Here is a 24,491-nt window from a genome sequence, read left to right as displayed (position 1 = left end):
GAAAGGACTCCGGACACCTCACGGACCAGGGGAAAAATGGGCTGTGGGAGTGGGGTGGGGTTGAAGCAGCATTTCCAAGGCCACGGGGACTTTCTCTGCATCAACTCTGTCTCTCTCTAAGGGTCGGCCAGTTTCTCTCAGACCTGCTAGAACCATGAGCTTGGCAGTTCCCACACCTCTCACCTCCCAGCATTACCATCAGAGACAAACTGGGGGCTTGGGGGGGCACTCTGAAGGGAAAAATCCCAGGGATGGACCCCATCTGGTCTAGCTGGGGTCAAGGACCCACCTCAGGCCCACTGACCATGGCCAGAGTCCAGGGGTCTTGTGATGCGGGCATCCCATCCCCACGAGGACCACTTGCATTCGGTTGCTGTGCGGCCGGATTCACCCTCCCAGTGGGGGCTGGGCAAAGTGCGTGTCCCAGCAGCTGGGTGGGCCTGGGGTATAATTCCCCCGGCTCCCCAGGGTTGGTGCTTGCCATGGTCAGGTTGCCGTCAGCGGCTGGCTCTCCCTCTGGCTGCGGCAGACATAAGCCATCTGAGCTCTGCACATGGCTGCCTGCCCCTTCCTGCACAGCAGGTGGGGGCGCTTGAGAAGGGCAGTGCCTATTGTTGAGTGCTCCATACCACATGACCAGAGGGAAGGTCCTGGGGGAAAGGGGACTGTCCCCCTGGAGGACGGAGCCACCGGAGGGCCTCAAGGTGGCCAGATGATGGAACTGCCTCCAATCCCCCACCCTCTCCCTGGGAGACCATGGACACTCTCTCTCCTTCCACGGAGACTGGGGAGATAAGGGTCCTGCTCTGGCTGATGCCCAAGAAGTGGGCTTCCTGCTGACAAGGGCCGGGCCCTGACCAGGGTGGGGAAGACCTCTGGGCCTACAGGAGGCTAGTCTGTAAAAGTGCATTCACCTGCTGGGGGCCCTGCCTAGGCTGCACCAGCCCCAGACTGACACCCTGTTCTCGATCCCAGCAGCGAGCTTTCCTTCCCAGAAGCTTGGGGGTTCCTGCCCCCTCCCCAGACAGAAGCAGTCCTGAGGGTAGAGCACTGGGTGACTTTGCCAAGCAGCCCTGGGCTTGGGGCCTGGCTCTCCCAACCAGCCGAAAGCCTCCCTAAGCACATGGTTCCCGTCCACAGATACCTTGCTGGGGTCCAGTGACCCACAAGACAACCCCCTAGGAGAGCACATCAAGAGGCCAGGGCTGACCTTGCCCACTGCCCACATGCCCCTCGTGGGTCCTGGAAAACCCACACTCTCCCCACAGGCCTGGTTGGGCCACTGCTAAGCCTGGCCCCGCCTGCCCCCCAGGTGCCCCGGGTGACTACGAGATCTGCTTGGAAGGGCTCTGGACTTGCCCCAGCGCAGCACCCACGAACTGAAATAACTCACAGGCCCTCACCAAGCCCTGTGTCTCAAATGCCATGGGCTGCTCTTGGAGATGGGTGGTGGTGGTTACAGAGAGTGCCAGACTCTCCCATCATTTCCAGATTTGCTCAGCAACCTAACCATGTCTGGGAGGCAAAGTAATGGCCCCTAATTCCGGAACCTGGGAGTATTTTGCCTTACGAGGCAAAGGAGACTTTGCAGATGTCATCACACCTCAAGGGTAGAGACCTTGAAATGGGGAAATGATTCTGGATTATGTGGTGTGCCCAGTGTCCTCGCAAGGGGCCTTAAAAATGGAGGAGTGAGGGAGACGGGTCCCTCAGAGGGAGACATGAGCACAGAAGAAAAGCACAGAGATGCACTCTGCAGGCTTTGAAGGTAGAAGAAGGGGGTCACGAGTCAAGGAGAATGTGGGCACCTCTAGAAGCTGGAAAAAGTCAGGAAACAGATATTCCCCTGCAGCTTCCAGAAGGGAAGGCTCCCACGCCAACACTTTTGATTTGTTGGTCTTCTTAACCTACCGAACTGTATGGTAAATTTGTGTGGTTTTAAGCCACAAAGTTTCAGTAACTTGTTCCAGCAGCACTAGAAAACTAATATGCCGTGACAGCCTGGCTGCTCAAGAGAGAAAATTTCAGAGCTGCCGCAGGGTTTTTAACTTTTTGTAACAGCTTTGTGGAGATGTAATTCACATATCATGCGATTCTCCATTTGAAGTGCGCAGTTCACCAAAGAATTTTAAGGGTTTGTTGGTGTTGCTGTTGCTGTTGTTGTTTACAACCTCTGAAGTAACCATCATTAACCGACTCCAAGGGGTGCCTGGCTGGCTCAGTCGGTAGAGCACGAAACTGGCCATCTCGGGGTTGTGAGTTCGAGCCCCACGCTAGGTGTAGAGATTAATTAAAAACAAAATCTTTTTTAGAACACACTGACAACATTCCAAGTACATCTCAGGGGCCTGTGCAAAATATTTTGCATCTTATCAGTGGTTATGAAACAAACGACTGATATCAAGTAGCTCATCCTCGTCCGGTTGTGCTTCCTGACGCAGAGGTTCAACATGAGGTGAGAGGAAGTGAACTTGGTCTTGGCTTACCAGCTGGCAGCAGAAGCCCTCTTGGGAGAGGAGCAGAAAAACGCCTTGACATGTTGGGGGAAAGGTGAGCTTGGAGAACACAGAGGGGACAAACATTCGGTCATCAGGGCTGGCTGAGCTGTTCCGTCGGGGACAAGGAGGGAGAGAATGAAGAGAGAGGGCCAGAGAAGCTGGGGCCAGAGGGCCGGCCATGCCGGCAAAGGAGGAGGAGGGACACTGACACCATCTGCATCAAAGGGTCCGTTTGTAGTTGTTTTTGCTAAGATGGAAATCCTCCTCCTCGTGGGTGGGCATTTGGGGGATGGGAGGATAAAGGACTGAGCCGCACGCTTTGATCCTGGCCTGCAGAGCAGGGTCCACGCTCATCGGTGACTTGGGGAAAGCACTAGGTGCTGCAGAGTCCCGTGCGGGACTGCTCAGGGCGCCCAAAGGACCCCAGGGGGCCAAGAGACAACCCCCACCTGACACGGACGTGCCAAGCTCATGTGTACTTGTACATAGGTGGGGAAGAGTTTATCAAGTTCTTGCTGTGTCACACAGCTCTTTGCCTTACTTGAGCCAATAATTAGTGTTCGCTGCAAAAAATGTGGTATTTTGTTTTTTTAAGTTTTATTTATTTATTTTGAGAGAGAAAGAGCATGAGCAGGGGAGGGGCAGAGAGACTGGGAGGGAGAGAGAGAATCCCAAGCAGGCTCTGCGCTGTCAGCACAGACCCGATGTGGGACTCGAACTCATGAAGCCCTGAGATCATGACCTGAGCCGAAGTCAGAAGTCAGAGGCTTAACCTACTGAGCCACCCAGGCGCCCCCAAAATATGATGTTTTAAATCAAGAAGTGACCGGCATCCTCCCAGCTCCCCTCCAAGCCCCCATGCTGTGGATGGATGTTGGGGTCCCCGCCCCCTACTATATATTCTCCTCTGTGTGATCCCCGAGACTCTTAAGCGCCAAGTATGATCTGGGCTGACCCCCGCTGTTCAGGGAGTTTGGGAAGCATCTAGTCCTGCAGCAACCTGCGGGGGGCATGACCCGCTGGCTGGATTGGGCACAGAGGGCAGGAACTGAGTCTGCAGTTCTGGCCGCTCTGCTCTCGGTTGAGCCATGAGGCCCCTTCCCCACCCCGCCCCCAGGCAGGCCCCTGTCTGGGGCACATATATGACCACACCCCTGCGGGGGTGGGGTGAGGTGGCCCAGAAGGCCCTGAGTTGTTCTGAGGCCAATCTTCCAGAAGCCCTACAACTAAGGTCCTCTGTTTCCCTCAGGGATTCTCCAAGGGGTTGGTCAGATTTTTTTCTTTTAACCTTTGAAACGGGAGGGCTGATCACAGCCGCTTTGCCCAGGTCATTGTCAGGTTCCCTCGTCTGAGATCAGAGCGCTCTTGTCTTGCCCCTCTCTTTAATGTCAACTCGGGCCAGGGGCAGGCATCCTTTCCCATTCTCCTAAGGTGGGCAGGGGCTGCTGTCAATGAGTCCACGGAGGTTTTCCTGGGAGCTTCTTAAGAATAAAAGGAACAAAATATAAACTTGGGCTCTAACAGCGTACCCTGACATTCCTATAATTCTAAGTTTAATTTTCAAGCAAAGACAGTGGTTACTCTCAACTGCAATGTGTGTTTATTAAATTATATGCCTGTATGCTATTTGGGTAATTTAAAACAGCAGCACAGTCATATATTTTGTACTTAAACTAGGACAAACGATATTTTATCATACATTAAAAACAAATTTAGAATTTCAGCTCTATGCAGAGTGATTTTTGTCCATCATGCTCGACCCTGCATTCCCAACATCGAGAAAAGTTCCTGTCACGTAGTAGGCACTCAATACATTATTTGTGGAAGGAGTGAAATAACTAGTTAATTGATCAATTTTCACAGATTTTAAAAATACATTAAAATATCTTTGGTGTTACACCTCACACCTTCCTTGCAATGCTAAAGAATAGAATGCAGTCATTTCCACATTCTTTTAAAGATGTTTCATCTATTGGGGCGCCTGGGTGGCTCAGTCGGTTAAGCGTCCGACTTCGGCTCGGGTCATGATCTCATGCTTCGTGAGTTCAAGGCCTGCGTCAGGCTCTTTGCTGACAGCTCAGAGTCTGGAGCCTGCTTCAGATTCTGTGTCTCCCTCTCTCTCTGCTCCTCCCCTGCTCATGCTCTCTCTCTCTCAAAAATAAACATTAGAAAGGAAGGAAGGAAGAAAGAAAATTGGAGGAGTGCCTGGGAGGCTCAGTCAGTTGAACATCTGACTCTTGATTTCGGCTCAGGTCTTGATCCCAGAGTTGTAGGATCGAGCCCCTGCTTCCTGAGCCTCAGTGTGGAGCCTGCTTAAGATTCTCTCTCCCTTTGCCCCTCTCCCCAGCTTGTGCTCTCTCTCTCTTTCTCTCTAAAAAAAAAAAAATAGAAAGAAAAATGATTAGAGATCCCCATGGCATTACATTTATCTCCCCTGAAATGAAGGCATAATATATTTTCACTAATAACCCTGAAACTTTTGAACTGATGGAAATTCGCGGGGAAAGACCAGAGCAAACCATATTGGCTCCAAGAAACCCATGATGTAATAAAAATTCAGAAAACCACAAGTTAACCCCTGATTTTACCACTTACTATCTCTGTGACATCAAGAAAGTTCACTAAACCCAGGACTTCTCATTTGCAAAATTAATATAACAGCTCATCCTCTCACTTCATGCAGTTGCCATGAACATCAAATGGAATCACACATGGGAGCATTTTGTAAAACACCACTCAAAATTAAGCGATCCTAAAAAATAGGTATGGGTGCCTGATTACACATACCAAAAATGAGTATCTTAATTTTTAAAAAGTCAATTGGATAAACAAAAGTTGCTCAGACAGTTAATTGTCATTTGTATTTCCTAAACCCCACTGCTTATATACATAAAGTTATGTAAACATATATATGTATGCATTGGCTTTTGATCAGTGCTTAAAGGGAGATCTCTGACCTTAAGATTATAAAATATTTTACCTGTATTTTTCTTTTTTGATAGATTTATTTTTATATTTAATTAATCTATCTGTCATTTATTTCAGCATTTAAGATAAACAGCAGGGAATCTAAATAACTCATTTCCCCCCAATGATGAGCCAGTTGCCCCAAGGCCATTTATTGGCTAACCTGTACTTTCCACACTGATCTTTTTTTTTTCTTCCAGACTGATATTAATTGCCTTTTTTTTCAGCTACTAAATTCCCTTTTGAACTTGAAGTCAGATCTGGACTCTGTTTTAATCTGTTCATCCGTCTATGTCTATGCCAGCATGACACCATTTTGATTACCATAGGCTCAACAGAGTAGTTAAATATCTGATAGAGGGTAACTCTCAAGACATCACGCTGGGTGAAAGAAGCTGGACACAGAAGAGAACATTGTGGAAGATTCCACGTCGATGAAATCCTAGAACAGGTGAAACGAATCTACCGTGACAGAAAATCAGTGGTTGCCTCCATCAGGCCCAGTGTTGGGCTGGGGACTAGGGAGGGTAACCTTAAAGGGGCATATGGGAACCTTCTGTGGAGATGTTCTATATTTTGACTGGGTTGCTGGTTACAAGAGTACATACATTTGTCAAAACTTATCTAATTGTAACTTAAAATGCATTATATTGTATGTAAATTATACCTCATCTAAAAATTTCTAATAAGGCAAGTTTCCTCGTTTCGTCGCTGTTCCCAAAAATTGCTTTTCTCTGCTTATACAATTATTCTTCCAGATGAATTTTAGAACATTTTAACTTTATAAAGTTAAAAAAAAATTCATCAGACTTGTGATAGGAATTGTGTCCAATGTATTTATTAATTTGGGGTACAATTGACATTTCTATATTAAGACCTTCCATCCACAAAGAGGATGTATCTCTTCATTTGTCCAAGCCTTCTTTGATACACTTTTGTCATTTTGGTAAAGCTTTGTCATGTATGGCACATGTAGGCCATGCACATTTTTATGAAGTTATTTTAGGATATATTTTATATGTGGTTGCTATTGTCAAAGGGTTATTTTAAAAATTGTATTTCTCAACTCATTTCTGACATATGAAAAGGCTCTTGATTTTTATGTATTTAGCTTGTTTCTGGACACATTATATAAGTTTCGTATTTTTTTTTAAGTTTATTTATTTATTTTGAGAGAGACAGAGAGGCAGCATGAGTGGAGGAGGAGCAGAGAGACAGGGAGACAGAGAGGATCTCAAGCAGGCTCCACGGTGTCAGTGCAGAGCCCCATGTGGGGCTCAATACCACAAACTATGAGATCATGACCTGAGCCGAGATCAAAAGTCAGACACTTGGGGCACCTACGTGGCTCAGCCAGTCAAGCATCTGACTTCAGATCAGGTCATGATCTCATGGTTTGTGAGTTCAAGCACCCACATTGGGCTCTGTGCTGACAGCTCAGATCCTGGAGCTTCTTCGGATTCTGTGTCTCCCTCTCTGTCTCTCCCCTGCTCACACTCTGTGCCCCTCTCCCCGCCCCCCCCAAAAATAAATAAACGTTAAAAAAAAAAAAAGTCAGACGCTCAACCGAGCGACCCAGGTGCCCCAGTTTCTTATTGTTTTCATATTCTGTTAAGTTGATTTTATTTTTTAGGTGGATAATCATATCATCTGGACATATGATGGTTTGTCTTTTATTTTCCAATTTATCCTCAACTTTTCTTTTTTAACCAAATTTAATCATCTGAAACATCTAGAGCTTTTGAATAGTTGCTATGTTAATGGGCATTTCTGTTTATTCTTGATGTAATGAAAGTTGCTTCTGTTTTTCCTTGGAGTAGTGTTTGCTGTTGGTTTCTGATAAATACTTTCAACCATGCTAACTAAGGACTCACACTCCTGTTTTTAGAGTTCCCAGCATTTTGGTCAGAAATGGATGTTGAATTATATCCAGTGTCTTTTCAGCATTTACTTAAGTCAGTGGCTCAATATTGGCTTCACATTAGAATCACCTGGCATCTTTAAAAATACTGTTGTCTGTGTGCCCTCTTGCCTAGATTCTGATTTAATTGGTTCAGAGTGGAGCCTAGGGATCAGCATTTTTAGCTCTTCTCGCAATTATTCCATCTACCCACAGGTGAGAACGATCGATCTAGAGCTTTGCTTCTCAATCTTTATTTTTTTTTTTAATGTTTATTTATTTTTGAGAGAGAGATCAGGGGAGGGGCAGAGAGAGAGAGAGACACAGAATCTGAAGCAGGCTCCAGGCTCTGAGCTGTCAGCACAGAGCCCGATGTGGGGTTCAAATCCACGAACCATGAGATCATGACCTGGGCCAAAGTCGGCCGCCCAACCGACTAAGCCACCCAGGCGCCCCCAATTCTTTTTCCTAATATTTATTTATTTTGAGAGAGACAGCATATGCTTGTGAGCAGGGGAGGGGTGGAGAGAGAGAGAGAGAGAGAGAGAGAGAGAGAGAGAAAGAATCTCAAGCAGGCTTCAAGCATCAGGATGGAACATGACATGGGGCTTGATCTCAAGAGCGTGAGATCATGACCTGAAACAAAATGAACAGACATTTAACTGACTGAGCCACCCAGGGACCCCTGCTTCTCATACTTTAATGTGCATAAAAATCGCCAGATAATCTTGATAAAATGCAGATTGAGATTCAGGAGGTCTGGAACTTGAGATTTTGCGTTTCTTGTACTAAAAGTGGCATCCTTAAACCACCAGCATGGGCATCATCCAGGAGCTTTCTAGAAATGCACACACTCAGCCCATCCCAGACATACTGGATCAGAACCTGCATCTTTAATGGAGCTTCAGGTAATACTTGCATGTATTAAAGTTTGAGAGGCACTGAAGATAATTATGTATAAGTTTTTTTTTTTTACTTTTATCCTATTAATGTAATAAACTACAAGACCAAATTTCCCAAAATTTTAACTACTATTGCACTCCTGTAATAAAACTGGCTTGATATGCTGATGAATCAGATTTTCTAATATTTTATTTAATATTTTATATCAATATTCAAAAGAGAGATTGATCCATATTATCTTTTTGTGCTGATTTGTCAGGTTTGGGTATCAGGGGCTGCCTCAAGGGTTATTCTTCCATATTCATGCCTCATTATATGTACTTTTTCTTTGTAAAACTTGCCAGAAGGTTTCATCATTTGTTGATCTTTTCAAGGAATGAGCTTCTTTTTCCCCCCTTTAATATATGTTGACTTCCCATATATTCCAAAGTCTATTTTTGAGAAATTCTTTTTTAACCCTTTGACACTATTTTATTTTTTTTTAATTTATTTATTATTTTTTTTTAATTTTTTTTTTCAACGTTTTTATTTATTTTTGGGACAGAGAGAGACAGAGCATGAACCGGGGAGGGGCAGAGAGAGAGGGAGACACAGAATCGGAAACAGGCTCCAGGCTCCGAGCCATCAGCCCAGAGCCTGACGCGGGGCTCAAACTCACGGACCGCGAGATCGTGACCTGGCTGAAGTCGGACGCTTAACCGACTGCGCCACCCAGGCGCCCCTTAATTTATTTTTTAAAGTGTATTTATTTTGAGAGGGAGAGTGTGTGTGCAGCGCATGAGAGTGGAGGAGGGACTCAGAGAGGAGGAGAGAGAGAGAGAATCCCAAACAGGCTCCGTGCTGTCAGCACAGAGCCCCACTCGGCACTCAATCTCACAAACCACGAGACCACGACCTGAGCCAAGGTCAAGAGTCGGCCACTTAACCAACGGAGCCACCCAGGTGCCCTCATTTCACACTATTTTAATTGTTGTAGCTCTGGGCAGTATTTTTGTATCTCTTACCAAGAGATTTTGGTAAATCCATTGAGCATTCTAAAACCTCCCTTTTGTCTCTAACTTGGTCACTTCCTCCAGGAGTCTGGTAGAACGTCAGGAGATGTGACATCACTTCGGAAAGGGTTCACTGTGTACCACTCTGTTGGCTGGCAGATGCTTGTCGTGTAGGTATGTGGGCCTCCAATCTGTCAGGCCCGAAACACATTCACCTTAATAAATGTCTTTACCACATGCTGAGAAGTCCTGAAAAGGAGCCTGGGACTCTGGGACCAACCCAGCCAAGAACACTCTGTTCCTTCTTCCATCTTCATAATGAAACGCTGACTGCTTGCTAAAAGATGCACAATTTATTTTAAATATATGAATAGGATGATTGTTTAAAAAGAGCTCCAGCTGGTTAAATTCAGGCCCCTGCAATAAAACTCCCCTCCGGCACATTCTCTGGCTTTGGGCCCCACGGGCTGCAGGTTCTCTCAACTAAACTGGAGACTGTGGTCTTGCGTGTTCAGGTTTTCCGGTGGTGTATTTGATGTTCTGAGTCAGGGCAGCAGGAACCGCACTGGCCTCCAAAGGACTCCCTCCATGATTTCAGTGATCCACTTGTAGACCACTCTTGCCAGTTAGGAAAAATGTCATTTGGTAAAATATGTTCAGTGAACCATTGGGCAAAAAAACAAAAAACAAAACAAAAAAACAGGTGGCGGCTTTCTTTTGCTGTGATCTGGCAGGTTCTGTCTCCCCCATCCTTTGTGTTCAAAGGACTGACTTCTTGAGGTCCACCTTCCAGGGACGGAAGGGCCTTCCTGAGCTTCAAGCCATCCCAGGTATCAAGTTTACCAGGGCTTTACCAGGCCTTCTTCAGCAGGTTCTCAGGTTGTTAACAGACTCAGCCTGGCATCCAAGTCAGTCTTGCCAAAGCCCCAAGGCTGCCTGGTCTCTTCTCTTTGTCTCAGTCACCCTGTGAGGTCTTTTTCCCTTGGCTTCCAACATCCTCTTCTCTGTATCAGGAGGCACCTGGGTCCTGTTAGCATGAGGATGGACCATGGAAAGTGCCCAGAGGTGGCTTGGGGTGACACAGGGTTGTCAGGACTGCATGTCAAAGAGTCTAGGTTAGGAGCAGGTAGGGCTGTGCCGACACTACTTCTAACACAGAGGGAGGGAAGACACAGGATAGGGTACCAGGGTGGGGCACCAGGGTGAGGGAGAGTCAGGGAGAGTGGGGGAGCATCGCTGAGCTCTGTCTCTAATGATCTGTGTTGGGAGAGAGGAGGGATCAATGGTCCTGGGTTGGCTGTCCTCATGAAGTTTAGGACTTAATTAGGTGGAACAGAGGAGTTAGGCATACGAATGTACATGGGGTGCATGTGGAATGGAAGGTTAGTAGAGGGAAGAAGAGGAAGATGGGGTTGAAGTACTGGTTGCAGTTCAGGTGGGAAGAACCTTCAATGCTGAGCCAAGGCGAATGGACTTAATTATCAGGCACTGGGGAACAGGAGTAACTTAAGAAGTCTATTTGGGCAACAGCTTGCAGGATGTCTGGAGCCATGAACTCTGCTCTTCACACTCTGCTTATCCTTGAGCTTGAGAACAATGTATCAGGCAGGTTCCTGATGAGTTGTGCTGGGTAACAAATGAACTCAGAAACCCAAGTGGCTTAGAGCAGCAATCAACTATTTCACATTCATAGATCTGCAGGTTGGCTGGAACAGCTCTACTTCAGGCTCTGGGTTCCATTTAGTGTCCCTCTGTGTTTCTCATTCTGGGGCCTATGGCCACCTGAAGTATGTTCTTCCCATGGTGAACAGCAGGAAGTGCAAGAGAGGTGGGTAGCATCACACATGCTCTTTGGAACTGGAATGTCTGTCATTTCTGCTCAGATTCCAATTGAATTATCTGAGCAGGTCCCTTTGCCCAGCCTAACATTCACAGAGCAGAGAAATTCACTTTGCTTACTCCAGTGGAAAGCAACTCAGCATCTCAAAGCAAGAGCATGGATGTAAGATTGGAAACAATGATTTGATTACCACCAACACCAACTAACTTCTTCAACAACTTTAGCTCCTGGTTCATGAGTGTCCACGTGGCATAACAGGAGTGCTGAATAGGTCTGGGGTCCTGGGCTCTAACCCCAACTCTGCAAAGCATTTAGTATTAAAGACCCTCAATGTCCCCCTCTTCCACATAAAATAGTTTTTTCTGCCTGCTTTTCAAGATCTCCTCCAGCTCCAGCCATCATGAGTCTTCGATGCTCAGATGGTTCCAACTGCCATAAGCATGATGGATTTGCTAGGGGTGGAGACCAGAGGCTGGAGACCATGAGATGAGCATGTAAGAGCGCAGGCCTGGAGTGGAAAGAGGGGAGTGAGTTTGCAAAGTGTCAGCAAAGAAGAAGAAAGCTGGGTGTTAAGGAGATTCTGGTGTTGGTAAGCAAGGTTACACATTTGATTCCTGTTCCATGGCCCAGTTTTCCACACTCTGCCTAACAGGTCCAATGATTCCTAACCAGGATTATGTGATATGTGGAAGGTTTGTAGAGAGAAAGCAGGCCCGAGAGATCACTTCTATGCATTCTGAGATGAAGAAGAATCAGAATACAAACATAAGTTCTGTGACCTTTTCATCATTCCACCAACCTTCCATCTAGATTTCAATTCATAGGTCAGGAGCTATTTTGAAACCAACAGTGGCCTTCATACCTTTAATCTTGTCAGAGTTGTGAAACTGAACAGCTCTCAGTGGGTGAAATTCAGCAAATGAATGTTGGAGGTCTCTGGTTGCAAACAAGGGAGTCTGTGAGTCTGGACAGAAGGAAGTATGTAGGAAGGCTATCAGATAACTCAGAAGGCTGATGGAAAAGCAAAAGAAACAAGCTCGAAAACAGCAGGGGACAGGGTGGCACTGCACCTGCAATGAGCCAACATTGATTCTTTTCTTTTCTGTCCTGTGTCCCTCTACTTGTCCTCGTATCTCAGAGTCCCAAGAGAGTCTCATGGATGGAGCATAGGTCCTATGACCCAAGGAGTCATGGGCAGTCTGAGTTCTGTGATGGGATATGAAGACCTCTTTGGTTTCCCCAGCAATCAGGTTGAGAACTTTCTGATTTACTGCTTCCCAAAGACTGCACCCAGTGGGACAGGGGTGTTCTCCCCCAAAGAGATCAAGGGAAATGGATATTGGATGACCATAAACAAGTGCCCATGACAAATGTATGGAAAAGCACTGAAAAATGTATCATTGCAGTGGTAGAAAAGACAACAATTCATAGAATTGCTCTCAGCCATGATGTTTGGAGGGACTAAGACCCACAAGGGGATGCCAGTGTGGATATTCTAAGCCCCAGACCAGGCAATCCCATGGCATTCCTTTCTGTGACTTTCTCTGGAATGGCCAAAATTGCTAAGGTTTGTTATCCCAAAAAATGTCATTTAACTCCTCTCCTATCTTCTACTTTATAGTAAAAATAGCTAATATTTACAGGGCAGTTACTATGTGCTGGGCACTCTTCCAATAATTAACATAAATCATCTCATATAATCCCCACAACAATCCTTATTAGGTGATTACTATACTTATCCCATTTTATAGACGAGAAAACCAAGGCATAGATGCTAGCTCATTAGGCTGGCAAAAATTAGAATCAGGATCTAAACCCGGGTAGTCTTGGTTGGAATCATTTAATCCTTCCATGAACAATCCTTCAAAGAGGATGCCCTGGGTACAAGCTTGCCAGAGGGACTTAGGACAAAGAGAGGTCTTAATCAGGGGAAATTGGGGCTATTTTGCAGGTGCCTGCAACAGGAAGTAATCATGAGGCCCAAGGAGGAGAAAGAGACTGGGTGGGAGAAGGCAGTTCTTAAAATTCATAAAATAAAACACAAGGATGCAAAGCTTTAAAAACCCTGGAGGATTTCTCTGAAGTGTTGAACTGTGTGGAGAGTCGAAATGGCTGCTAATGTCCTCGCGTTCCTACTTCTGCTCCTACCTGGCGAGGGATTTGCATTTCCTGCGGGTTCCCGGGATGGTTTCTATTCCATTCCGAACTCGTCTGTCACGCGGACTGGCCCGTGTGTGCAGCCAGGTGTGGAGCCTGAGCACAGCTGGCTCTAATTTGAGGGGCCTTCTGCCATTTGAAGATGACCTCACTCCATTCCCTTGACTTTTTAATATGCAATTCACGCCATTTTTCAAAAATTGGGGTAATGATTTATTGGCTTCTTTTCTTGCATTATCCTGCAGTGTGAGGTTTTTTGTGTGTGTAAGGGCTTGATAACTGTTCTTGATAGGAGGATTGGAAATGTATCTACTACAGGAGTGATCACTTTATTTCCACCATACTCGCTATATTTTAGTCCTGGCCAAGGAACTCCCTCCCATCATCCTGTGTCTCCCACCTCTACCTTTGACAGGTGAATGTAGAACAAAGGGGTGATGGTTAAGTGGCTTTGGCATGAACAGCTCTGTACCTTGCCTCTGACATTTAGCTGCATGACTCTGGGCAAAACAGGGGACTATACCACATGGTCTATCCCAGCAGCAGCAGGAAATACCCGCTCCCTCGGTCCCTTCTGTCCCTCCTAAGGCAGTGGTACTCTGTACTACCCTGACCACAGCTGATGGGCCAGGGTAGGCATCTGACCTATGAATGTCTGGCATGAAAGGCGAGTGGAAACGAATTAGGCCAATCAGATTCCCTTTCAGAAACCTAAATTGGGAGAGGCACCTGGGTGACTCAGTAGGTTGAGCGTCCAACTTGGGCTCAAGTCATGATCTCTAGGTTGGTGAGTTCAAGCCCATGTGGGGGCTCTGTGCTGACAGCTCAGGGCCTGGAGCCCGTTTTGGATTCTGTATCTCCCTCTCTCTGCCTTCCCTGCTCATACTCTGTCTCTCAAAAATGAATGAACATTAAAATAAAAATAAAAAGGAAAAAAAAAGAAACCTAAACTGGGATAAAGAAGCAGCTTTAATCACAGCAGCTGGGTCTCAGTGGGCAGTGGTGAAACCTGGCAGGGAAGCCCCAGATCATCTTTTAATTTCCATTTTTGAGAGAGGGAGAGAGACAGAGCGTGAGTGGGGGAAGGGCAGAGAGAGAGGGAGACACAGAATCGGAAGCAGGCTCCAGGCTCTAAGCTGTCAGCACAGAGCCTGATGCGGGGCTCGTACTCACAGACCGTGAGACCATGAGCTGAGCTGAAGTTGGATGCTTAACTAACTGAGCCACCCAGGTGCCCCTTAGATCTTTTTTTTTTTTTAATGTTTAATTTATTTTGGGGAGGGAGCAACAGAGCTCAAGCAGGGGAGGGGTAGAGAGAGAGAGGGAGACACAGAATCCAGAGCAGGTTCCAGGCTCTGAGCTGTCAGCATAGAGCCTCACACGGGGCTTGAACTCACCAACCAGGAGATCATGACCTGAGCTTAAGTTGGACGCTTAACCGACTGAGCCACCCGGGTGCCCCTTAGACCATCTTTTTATCAGATGACAGAATACCTGGTCCTAGAGCTACCTTAAATCCACAGCTCATCTCCAGGGTGCGGGGACACAACGGTCTCTGTGTTAGAATGTTGGGGGGCACCTCTCCATCTGATTATAAATGAAAACAGAAGGCTGCAGCCATGTTTGCCCGGGAGGGGAGGGGATGGAGGAGGCAGCCCACTCATGTCGGTGGGGAAAGAAACCTTTACACAGCTCTCCTCCCCTCGTGGGGGCTCGTGGGGAAGGGATAAAGAAAATCAGGGAAGAAAGAGACGCCTCTGGTAGTTCTTCAGTCCCCTTTCAACGTGTGTGCTCAGCAGATACTCTGTTTAGCAGAGTATTATTGGGGTAGGGGCTGCCTGGGGAGGCCCGGACCCCAGTGAGAGAGGAAATTAAACTTCTCGGCACGATGTGGAGGAGGAGTTTGGAGGAGGCACAGAAAAGACCCCCAAAATGGAATCAGGGCGTGTTGGGAGCGCCTCCCCAAATGTCCAGGAGGCTGCAGGCTGTCAAGAGAGGTATACAGGGGAAGTTCCTGATGATGGACACCTAGAAGATTTTTAAGACAATAAAAATATTGAGTCAAACAGTTTGCATTCCTGTGAGGTAAACACCTTTTACCATCCAGCACATTCAGTAAAATAGCACAAAATATCCATTAAGAAAATACCCCAGAAGACAGAGTGCCTGGGGGTTTCTGGATCCCTCAATGAACACCCACTGCTTGAGGAGCTGGGGTGAGCCTCTTGTTTCTAGAACCAGAAGAGTCTGCTACAGAACATTTCCTGCAGCAGGTCACAAGGACTGGGGTGTGGGGTGCACGGAGTGCCCAGCATGGTGCCTGGCGCGGGGAGGGGTGCAGCCCATAGCATCACACAGAAGCTAATCGGCACCCACCCCCAAGTGCCCACTGGGTGGAACACGCAGCAAAGATGGAAACAGAGACAGGACATCCTGTTGGTCTGACAGCCACAGCCTTGTTGATCCAAGGGCTGAGGGCTGTCAGGAGAAAATGAAATGGCCCGGAGGCAGCTTCATCAGGTGATAAATGCCTTGAAGGGACCACAGTATCACCTGAAAGACAAATGAGCTCTGGGTTTTGTGTGGCCCAAGCTTCCCAGTCCCACCAGCTCTCATCACAGGCATGGAAGGAACCTGTGCTACCATGGGGACAACCCCCATTTACTCCATTTACTCCCAAGGACCCTCTCCCTTTGCACAGTTCCCTTCGGCCGTTTTCTGGGAGGCCACAAGGGTAGTCACACATGAGCTCCTGGACAACCCCATTCAGTTCCTGCAGGGTGTGTGACGGCCTCCCCACTTGTGCCTACCACCGGCATCTCTCAGCATGGCCGTCGATGCCCGGTACATCTCGAGGGCCCAAAGCTCTGAGCCACTGTTCAGAGCTGAGTGTTGAAGCTCATGCTCTTTGACCTCAGCTCTCAGGACAACTAAGATGAAAGGCTGTCAAGGCAGGGCATAAGGGAGCAAGCTTTCATACTGCTAGTGAGTTTGGTCCAAGGATCACAACATAAACTCATTTCCCTACAAGAGAAACGTACTGTTCACGTATTCGGTCATCGAAAACAAAAACAAAAGCAAACAAACCCCCACGTGTTCCAAGGACTTGGACATTTTCACATTGAACTTGGCATCTCCAATCTAACTTTTGTGAGGGGCACTCTGGGTCTCTTGTAATAATCTGTGTCCTGTCTGGGACACAAACTGTTATCTGTTCACTAGATGATTTCCACCTCATCTGGACTTCACTTCCCAGCCTCCTTTGCAGTTAAGTGTGGCCATGTGACAGTTCAGATCAAAGGAATGTGGGCAGAAGTGACATGTGCCACTTCCAGGCTGGCCCATGGAAATCTCCCACGTGTGATCCTCTGTGCTCTTCAGCCCCTCCAGTCAGCTTCATGAGGACAAGCATGGCGACCCTGGAAGTGACATGTTGAAGACAGCAAGGCCATAAGACGGCAGGGTCCTGGGCCCAAGAATCAGTGCCTAGAGGAGAGCCAGCCTGCCAAGCACAACACCCACTTTGGACTTTCCATCATGTTTGAGCCCCATATATCATGTTTCTTTGTTACAGCAGCTAGCATTCCCTTAAGTAAAGCCAACTGGAAGATCTATGTGACCATTAGGGAAAATGTTGTCCTGTTCTGAAACTTGGAAACTTAGATGTGTTTGTGGTATCTGCTTCCTTTCTTAAAGCTGCACAAACGAACTTGATTTTGTCAAATACTAAAAATCAATATACGGTGCTAAATGCATGGAGAGGAACAGCAAGACCTGCTTCAACAGCTTAGGATAAAAAGGGAGTCACGTCTCTACTGAATTTCTAGTTACACGTCTACAGCTTTTATCAGCAGGAAGTTCAGTATGTCCATCTTGAGGCCTCCCCAACCCATATCTGACACCAGGCAGAGAATCACTGCCGTCTTTGCCTCTGATGCTACCACCCACGGTCACTGCTAACAAAGGGTCCCCAAATCTGCAGGATGCTATGGACCGCTGCAGTGATGCCCCTGCTTATCCTGACCCTCGTCTGAGCTCCAAGGCCTCAGTTTGTTTGGGTCATCTTCATGAGCTTGGGACTCTGCCCAAACCGCCATGCCAGCAGGGTGGCTGAGTGGGGGACTGCCAGCCTCAGCCCACACTGTGCACGGAGCAGCACGGCCCTGTCAGCATAGCAACCTTGGCCAGAGTCCGCTAGATGACCCCACGGGCCTGCCTAGCTTCGAATCTCAGGGAGAAGGGGCTCGGGTCTCAGTTCTTTCCTCCCCGGAGGCTCTTGGTTTGCGTGTGCCAGAACTCTGCACGCCAGGGAGGCCAGCACCTGCTAAGCCTGTTCTTCACTGACCCCCACCTGGAAAATGAGAGCCCACTCTCCTTCCATTGCAAAACAAAGGGGCCACCCAGTGACTCTCAACAGATCCAGATCGACTCTAAGATGTCCTTCTGTTTCGGCTTGTTCAAAAAAGCAGCTGGGAGCTTTTTCTTCTCTATTAAAAAAAAAAAATTGCTGCTTATTACATTGAGTTGAAGGGAATAGATGATGAGCCCCTGGGAAGATATTAATTTCTATTTTGTTACAAAAACATCCAAGCAGACTGCTGAGAATCTGATCCCCTCATTTTGCTTGTAAAACATGTTTTATATTAGTTCATGCTTTTTTCCAGAGTATATTAATTTGCATTCGCTCCTTCTTAGAATTTGGCTAATGGCTTATTAATTTTTTTAAGACTGTCTATAAAGGAACTTTCCCTTCAAATAACCATAGTATTAAATCCTCTAAAGAACCAGCCCGAAAAGAACTTGTGAGCCCAGCATAGCCAGTCTCCCCGCTCTGTGCCCGCATTTGTCACCTGTGACTGGGGTGACTTCACCCAGCCGGTGGTATCCGATCCCCAAATGCTCTGTCCTGAGGGCAGGCAAAACCAAGAACTTGTCCTTTTTTCACTCAAGATGAAATTCAATTTCTTCTTAAAATTAAAAACAAGATAAGACAGAGGAAAAGGAGGACCCTTAAGCAGTGTAGGACCACACGGATTTATGAAGAAGGGGTGTAAGGCCCACGATAGGGTGCACTTGCCTCAAGTTGTGTGCCTCCCTCTCCCTGGCTGCAGGATCTGCTGGGCGCTTTCCTGATTTTGAGCATTCTCTATTCCACCCCAAGTACTTCTGATACTGATTAGGGCGAGAACTCCCGTCAGGATCCACGGCCAGTGGGTGGCCACAGGGCTAACTGAACCCCCTTCCCCAAGCCCACTTGCCCCCAGGCATCTGATGGGAAGGAAGAGCGGACTGCCTGGAGAAGCCAGGCCCCTTCCTCCATCCTGTCCCACTTTGCCCCACTCTGCAGAAGGGTCATTTCCTTCCACGTGCTATTGATTAAGTTTATCAATTCTCTCTCTTCTTCCTCCATTTTGTTTAAATTTATTACTTCCTTTTTCTCCTTTCTCTTGGTTTGTAACTTAAAGGGAACAAAGTTCATCAGGTATGGACTTGATTTATTGTTTCTCTTTTTTTCTCTCCATAATATAAGCCCTGGGAGCAATAAATCTCCTCTAAGTACTGCATTGGCAGCATCCCAGAAATTGAGATATGTCACTTCCATGGTTTTGTTCTTTAAATATTCTGTAGAGTCCTAAATGTCTTCCCTAACGAAAGGTTTATTTAAGAAAGGATCTGCTCTGCTGAACACAATAAGAAACAGCTGAAAAAAGAGGTTCAGCTAGAGGAAGGGAAAGGCAGGAGATAGAATGATCATTTGTTGATAATGTGATTTTATTCCTAAAATTACCAGATGAAAAATTCTTAGGACTAATAATAGTTTACTTAAAGTGAATGGATACCAAATACTTCACCAATCAATTCCTTTCCTCTATACTAATAATCAGAAGGCAAAAGGGTGGGGGAACAGTAAAAGTACATACACTATAGCAACTGTAATAATATACCCTAAAATTAGTTTAACAATAAATGTGCAGAAACTATATAAAAACGGAGAGTTACAAAACAAGAAAGTAAAAATGCATGCCATGTTCATCTAAAACTCAATGTTGTAATGATTTGAATCTTTTCAAGTTGACTGTATAATGTCAATCAAAATATCAATGGAAATTTTTAGGAAAAGTGCCCAAATGATTCTGAAGCACATCTGGAAAACTAAAGAGACACAACTCCCACCAGGTCTCCTCCTGGGGAGGAGAAGGTCTGGGCTGGGAGAGTTGGGCATAAATGGCAGGGGTGGGAGGCAGGTAGGGACAGGGCAGTGGCCACTACCAGGCCTTACAATCCCTGAGCTTTGAAAGTGGTCCCAGTTGTTAACTCCCAGACGTGACTTTAGGCATTTCCCACTGAGGAAGACGCATTTCCAAAAATATTTACTGAGCATCAGGCTGCAAAGGGAGCAAGCATACTCTTGGTGAAATTGGCTGTTTTGTTGTGTAGCGCTCTGACTCTTCTGTTCGTGTTGGAGGGCCATGCATCTTCTAAGAGCCATAAAAAGAAACCTTCAGTGGCAGATAAACTTTAGAGTGTCATTCAGTGACAAAGATAAGGAAGTTTCTCGATGAGAATGTTGAAGTATAAGTGGAGTATTATTTGCCCATATAAATTATGGCTGAGGCCGGGTTAATTTTTCCAAAGGTTATATATGGATGAGAAAAAGAGTGTTAGCATTTTTATGAGGTCATGGAATGTCAGGACTGACTAATGTTTCTGAATAAGTATCTCATGCACGGAACTTAATCCTCTCCCAGCTCCCTCGTAGAGGAAAGCCCAAACGGTCGGACAGCCACCTATGATCTGCCATTCCTGCGTTAGAGCACTTGCTAAAAAACTTACTTTGCAATGTGGAGGCCATGGACTCATTCTTCAGGGCAGAGAATGACTGATCACCACCCTCCTGTCTCTTTGGGATGCTTGACCAGTGAGAAGTGCACATGCCTGTAGCCATACTTATTGATTTCATAGGATCATAGTCACTCTGCAGGCCCCATACCCAGAGGCCCTGCTGTAGAGGTAGATTAATTATAGATTCATGTTTGATGGTACTCCTTGGGGCTTACAATAAGGCTTCTTCCAACTCTCCAAAAATGTGCAAGAAGGGGAGAAAAGATTGCCCTCCAAGAGTGATCAAAAAGAGGCTTGTAAGAATACCCAGTTAGGACTCCACCTGACCTATGTCTGACCACCACCCTCCCCCACAGAAAGAATGGCTCATATTTGTGTTAGGCTTCTGTGTGGACATGATTCCCATTCTCTCGGTATATACCTAGGAGTGAAATTGCTGGGTCAAATGGTAACTCTGTGTTGAACTTCTTGAGGAACGACCAGACCATTTTCCAAAGTGGCTGCACCATTTTACATTACTACTAGCAATGTACGAGGGCTCCAATTCTCCACATTCTTACCAACGCTGTTTTTTCGGTCTTTTTGATTATAACAATTTTAGTGGGTGTGGAGTGGTATCTCACTGTGGTTTTGATGTGCATTTCCCTGGTAAACGATGTCGAGCATCTTTTCACGTGTATTGGCCTTTGTATATCTCTTTGAAAAATATCTATTTGGATCCTTTGCCCATTTTTTAATTGGTGAGAGGCTATTTTCCCCCCTCCTGACACCAGATACATGGTATCTTTCCCAACTTCACTTCTTCAACTCTCCAGCGCCAACTGGGTGTCCAACAATTAATCCTATTCTAACACTGCCTGGAGTTAGCACCAGACTCCACAGGTTTAAGAGCTCAGTCCCACAAGAGTGCCTCCGCTTCAGAAGCCACCTGCAAGTATTAGGTCCCCAGGTTACCTACACGTCTGTCCAACTTGGCTAAAAGTCAGGGGTTCCCACCCACCCCAGGTTCAATAATTTGCTAGGACAACTCATAAAGGTCAGAAAAACTCCAATGAGTCCTGAGCATAGACGCCTCGGTCCTCATGGAGTTGGGCTGTGCCACCCTCCTGACATATGGATGCGTTGGCCTACTCAGAAGCTCTCCAAACCCTGTCATTTAGGGGTTCTCGTGGAGGTTTCATTATGTAGGCATGACGGTGCCATTGGTGATTATCACAATCTCTAGCCCCTCTCCCCTCCCTCGAGGTTGGGGGGTAGGGTTGAAAGTTCCAAGCTTCTAAACAAGGCTTGGACTTTCTGGGAACCAGTCCCTGTCCTGAAGATACCAAGAGGTGGGCCCCTCTTCCAGTTTCCTCCCTTGCTTCCCCCCTTCTCCCTCCTCCCTCTCTCACATACACCCCCCTTTGGGCCTCCTTTCTATGACTCCATTTTCTCTGCTGCCACCAGGGGCCAGGGTCTCCTGTGGGGAGCCCAGCCGGTACCCAGGTCTCCCTTCAGGGCTGGGGTGAGCCTCCGGGAGAGCCAGGAGGGGAGAGATGGGAGAGGGTTGGGGCAGAGGGAGCAGCGAGCCCACCGAGTTTGGGGGGGCAGTAATCAGGCAGGGGGAGGGGAGGAGCAGGGAGGAGGCCTCAGGGCCCCCCCCACAACTATGGAAGAGCAGCTGCTGGGGCCTCCCCCTCCAGGTGGGGGCTGGGGGCGCCTGAGATTGGTGGGTGGGGAGCCTGGGGACCCTGATGAGCCTCCTAGTGGCAGAGACCCTGGTGCGGGGAGGGAGGGGGTCCCGGGAGGTCGAGGGAAGCAAGACATCAGGGACTTTCTGCAGCAGATAATGACCATAACCGACCAGAGCCTGGACGAGGCCCAGGCCAAGAAACACGCCCTCACCTGCCACCACATGAAGCCTGCTCTTTAGTGTCCTGTGTGGAACCAAGGAGAAAACCAGCCTCGGCATTCGAAGCTCCCAGAGGAGCCGGTGGGCCCACAGTGGATGCGCCCAGACAACATGCTTCTGGCATGGGTGTGGCTGGGCCTAAGAGGGGACTCAGCAGCAGCAGTGTCCCCCTATAACTCCATCCAACACTTGGGCTATGGCAGCAAACCTGCTCAGATCTGCCACGTCTGCCATTGGGAGCTGGAGAAACGTGAGCGGCGGGCATGAATCGAGTTCACAACCACGTCACGAACCTGCTGAGGGAACAGAGCCGCACTCGGCCTGTGGCACCCAAGGAGATGGAGCACGTGTCATCCATGGAAAGTTCCACGCCATCCAGATGCAACTCAGGCAGAGCACCCGTGAGGCTGTCATGGCCCCGCGTTCCCACTTCTTGGATGGATGGCAGAAGAAAAGGCTGCAACTTGAGCACACAGGCTACCGAGGTCTCAGTGAGTATTTCTACTGGCATCTGAGTAACCCAGAGCCTAGTGACGAGGCTGAGGAGGAGCTTGCCAAGAAGTGTGGAGGTGTCTCGGGTCTCCAACTGGTTTGGCAGCAAACGGATTGGGTATGAGAAAAATACTGGAAAGTTCCAAGAGAAGGCCAACACCTATGCTGTCAAGACCCCCACATCAGTCACCCAGGGGGTCCACAGCCACACCAGCTCCCAGATACCCCCCTCCTCTGCAGGCTCTGGTGGCTCTTTCAATCTCTCAAGATCCAGAGACATGTTTTCCGGGGATGCCTGGGCTCAACGGAGATTTCTACTCTGCTTCCCAGTGGAATCACTCCGGCACTCAGTGGGGTCAGGGGGCTACAGGGATGACCTTGGGGGAGGCCAGATGTACAGCCCTCAGCAAGTAAGGGCAAACGGTGGCCGGCAGGAGGCTGTAAGCCCATCCTCAGTGGTGTCCCCAACAGAGGGGCCGGGGAGCATTCACTCTGACACCTCCAACTGATCTTGCCCTCAGGGCCACAGGGGTGGGGGCTCACAAAACGACTTTTGAAGAGGACACAGGCATCCAGAGGACAAACCCCAGACACAGGAGAAGCACAAGACAGAGAAGGGAGAATGGGGTCATCCGTTCCCCAATCAGACTCTCTCAGTGCTGGGGGTGCTGTGCTGACTACGTGGCAGGGAGAATGGGCTCCCCTAAGGGGAGAGTGGGGTCTGTTGTCTCCTTTTTTCAAGTCTTTTTCTCTTTCTCTCACAAATACCCAGAATCCCATTGTTCAGATCCCTTTCCCTTCTTCCTGTCCCCCAACCCCAAACCATATTCCATTTCTCTCTCCCTCTCTCTCTCTCCCCCCCCCCACTCTCCCTCCCCAACCTTATCTGCCTATCTGCTCTGGGATCTGTGGAGAAGCCAGCCCTGCCTGACCAGAGATGCCAAAACTGCAGACACACCTTCTGGACAGAGGACATGGGCCACAAACCCTGTGTCTCCCCACCCCGTACCCCTCCAGATGGCTTTATTACCTCATATGCAGCTCATCTTAAACCAACAGAATCGCTCAGTGGACTAGGGGAAAAAAAAGATACCTAGAGGTGGATGAAGAGTCACCCCATGAGAACAAAAGAGGCTCCTGTCACACTTATCACTCAGGAAATCCCAAGGGTTTTAGGAGCTCTGTGCCAGGAACTAAAAACAAGGACCAAATATCTTTCGTGTTATACCACAATTAAGTTATTTGCCTTTTTGTTATTCAGTTATAAGTTCTGTACGCAATCTAGATTATCAGTTCCTTATCAGATGTATAATTTCTCCCATTCAGTAGGCTGTCTTTTAACTTTCTTGTTGGTGTCTTTAGCGCAAAACATTCAATTTTGATGAAGTCCAATTTACCTGTTTTTTGTCTTAGTTTCTTACGCTTTTGGTATCATATCTAAGATGCCATTACCACATCCGAGGTGACAAGATTTATCCTTATTTTCTTCTAAGAATTTTATGGTTTTAGCCCTTATATTTAGGTCTAAGATTCATATGGGGCTAATCTATCTAGTGTGAGACACATCCACAACTTCAATTTTTTTGCAGGTGGATATCCAGTTGTCCCAGTGCCATTTGTTAAAAACCCTATTCTGGGAGAACCCCTCTACTTGCTAGACGGGATGCTGCCTGATTCATGAATCACTTAATAAAGCCAATTAAGATCTTCAAAACAAACCAACGAACACGAACACACACACACACACACACACACACACACACAGCGCCACACTATTCTTTCCCCCATGGATTGTCTTGGCACCCTTGTTAAAAATCAGTTTGGGGCGCCTGGGTGGCGCAGTCGGTTACGCGTCCGACTTCAGCCAGGTCACGATCTCGCGGTCCGTGAGTTCGAGCCCCGCGTCGGGCTCTGGGCTGATGGCTCAGAGCCTGGAGCCTGTTTCCAATTCTGTGTCTCCCTCTCTCTCTGCCCCTCCCCCGTTCATGCTCTGTCTCTCTCTGTCCCA

General features: G+C 47.6%; 1 non-coding gene and 1 pseudogene across 1 annotated transcript; both read left to right on the top strand.

The window, feature by feature from the left end:
• The first annotated feature begins 2,207 nt into the window (after positions 1 to 2,207).
• Positions 2,208 to 2,280, top strand: TRNAA-GGC (transfer RNA alanine (anticodon GGC)). The gene has a single exon. It is a non-coding gene; the product is annotated as a tRNA-Ala (tRNA).
• Positions 2,281 to 21,748: 19,468 nt separating this feature from the next.
• LOC112872078 (pre-B-cell leukemia transcription factor 2 pseudogene) lies at positions 21,749 to 22,992 on the top strand (annotated as a pseudogene).
• Positions 22,993 to 24,491: the final 1,499 nt, after the last annotated feature.

The sequence above is a fragment of the Puma concolor genome, chromosome C1, assembly GCF_028749965.1.
Source record: "Puma concolor isolate L17-30 chromosome C1, mPumCon1.1.hap2, whole genome shotgun sequence".
NCBI classification, from domain to species: domain Eukaryota; kingdom Metazoa; phylum Chordata; class Mammalia; order Carnivora; family Felidae; genus Puma; species Puma concolor.
This window is presented reverse-complemented; position numbering and strand designations above follow the sequence as displayed.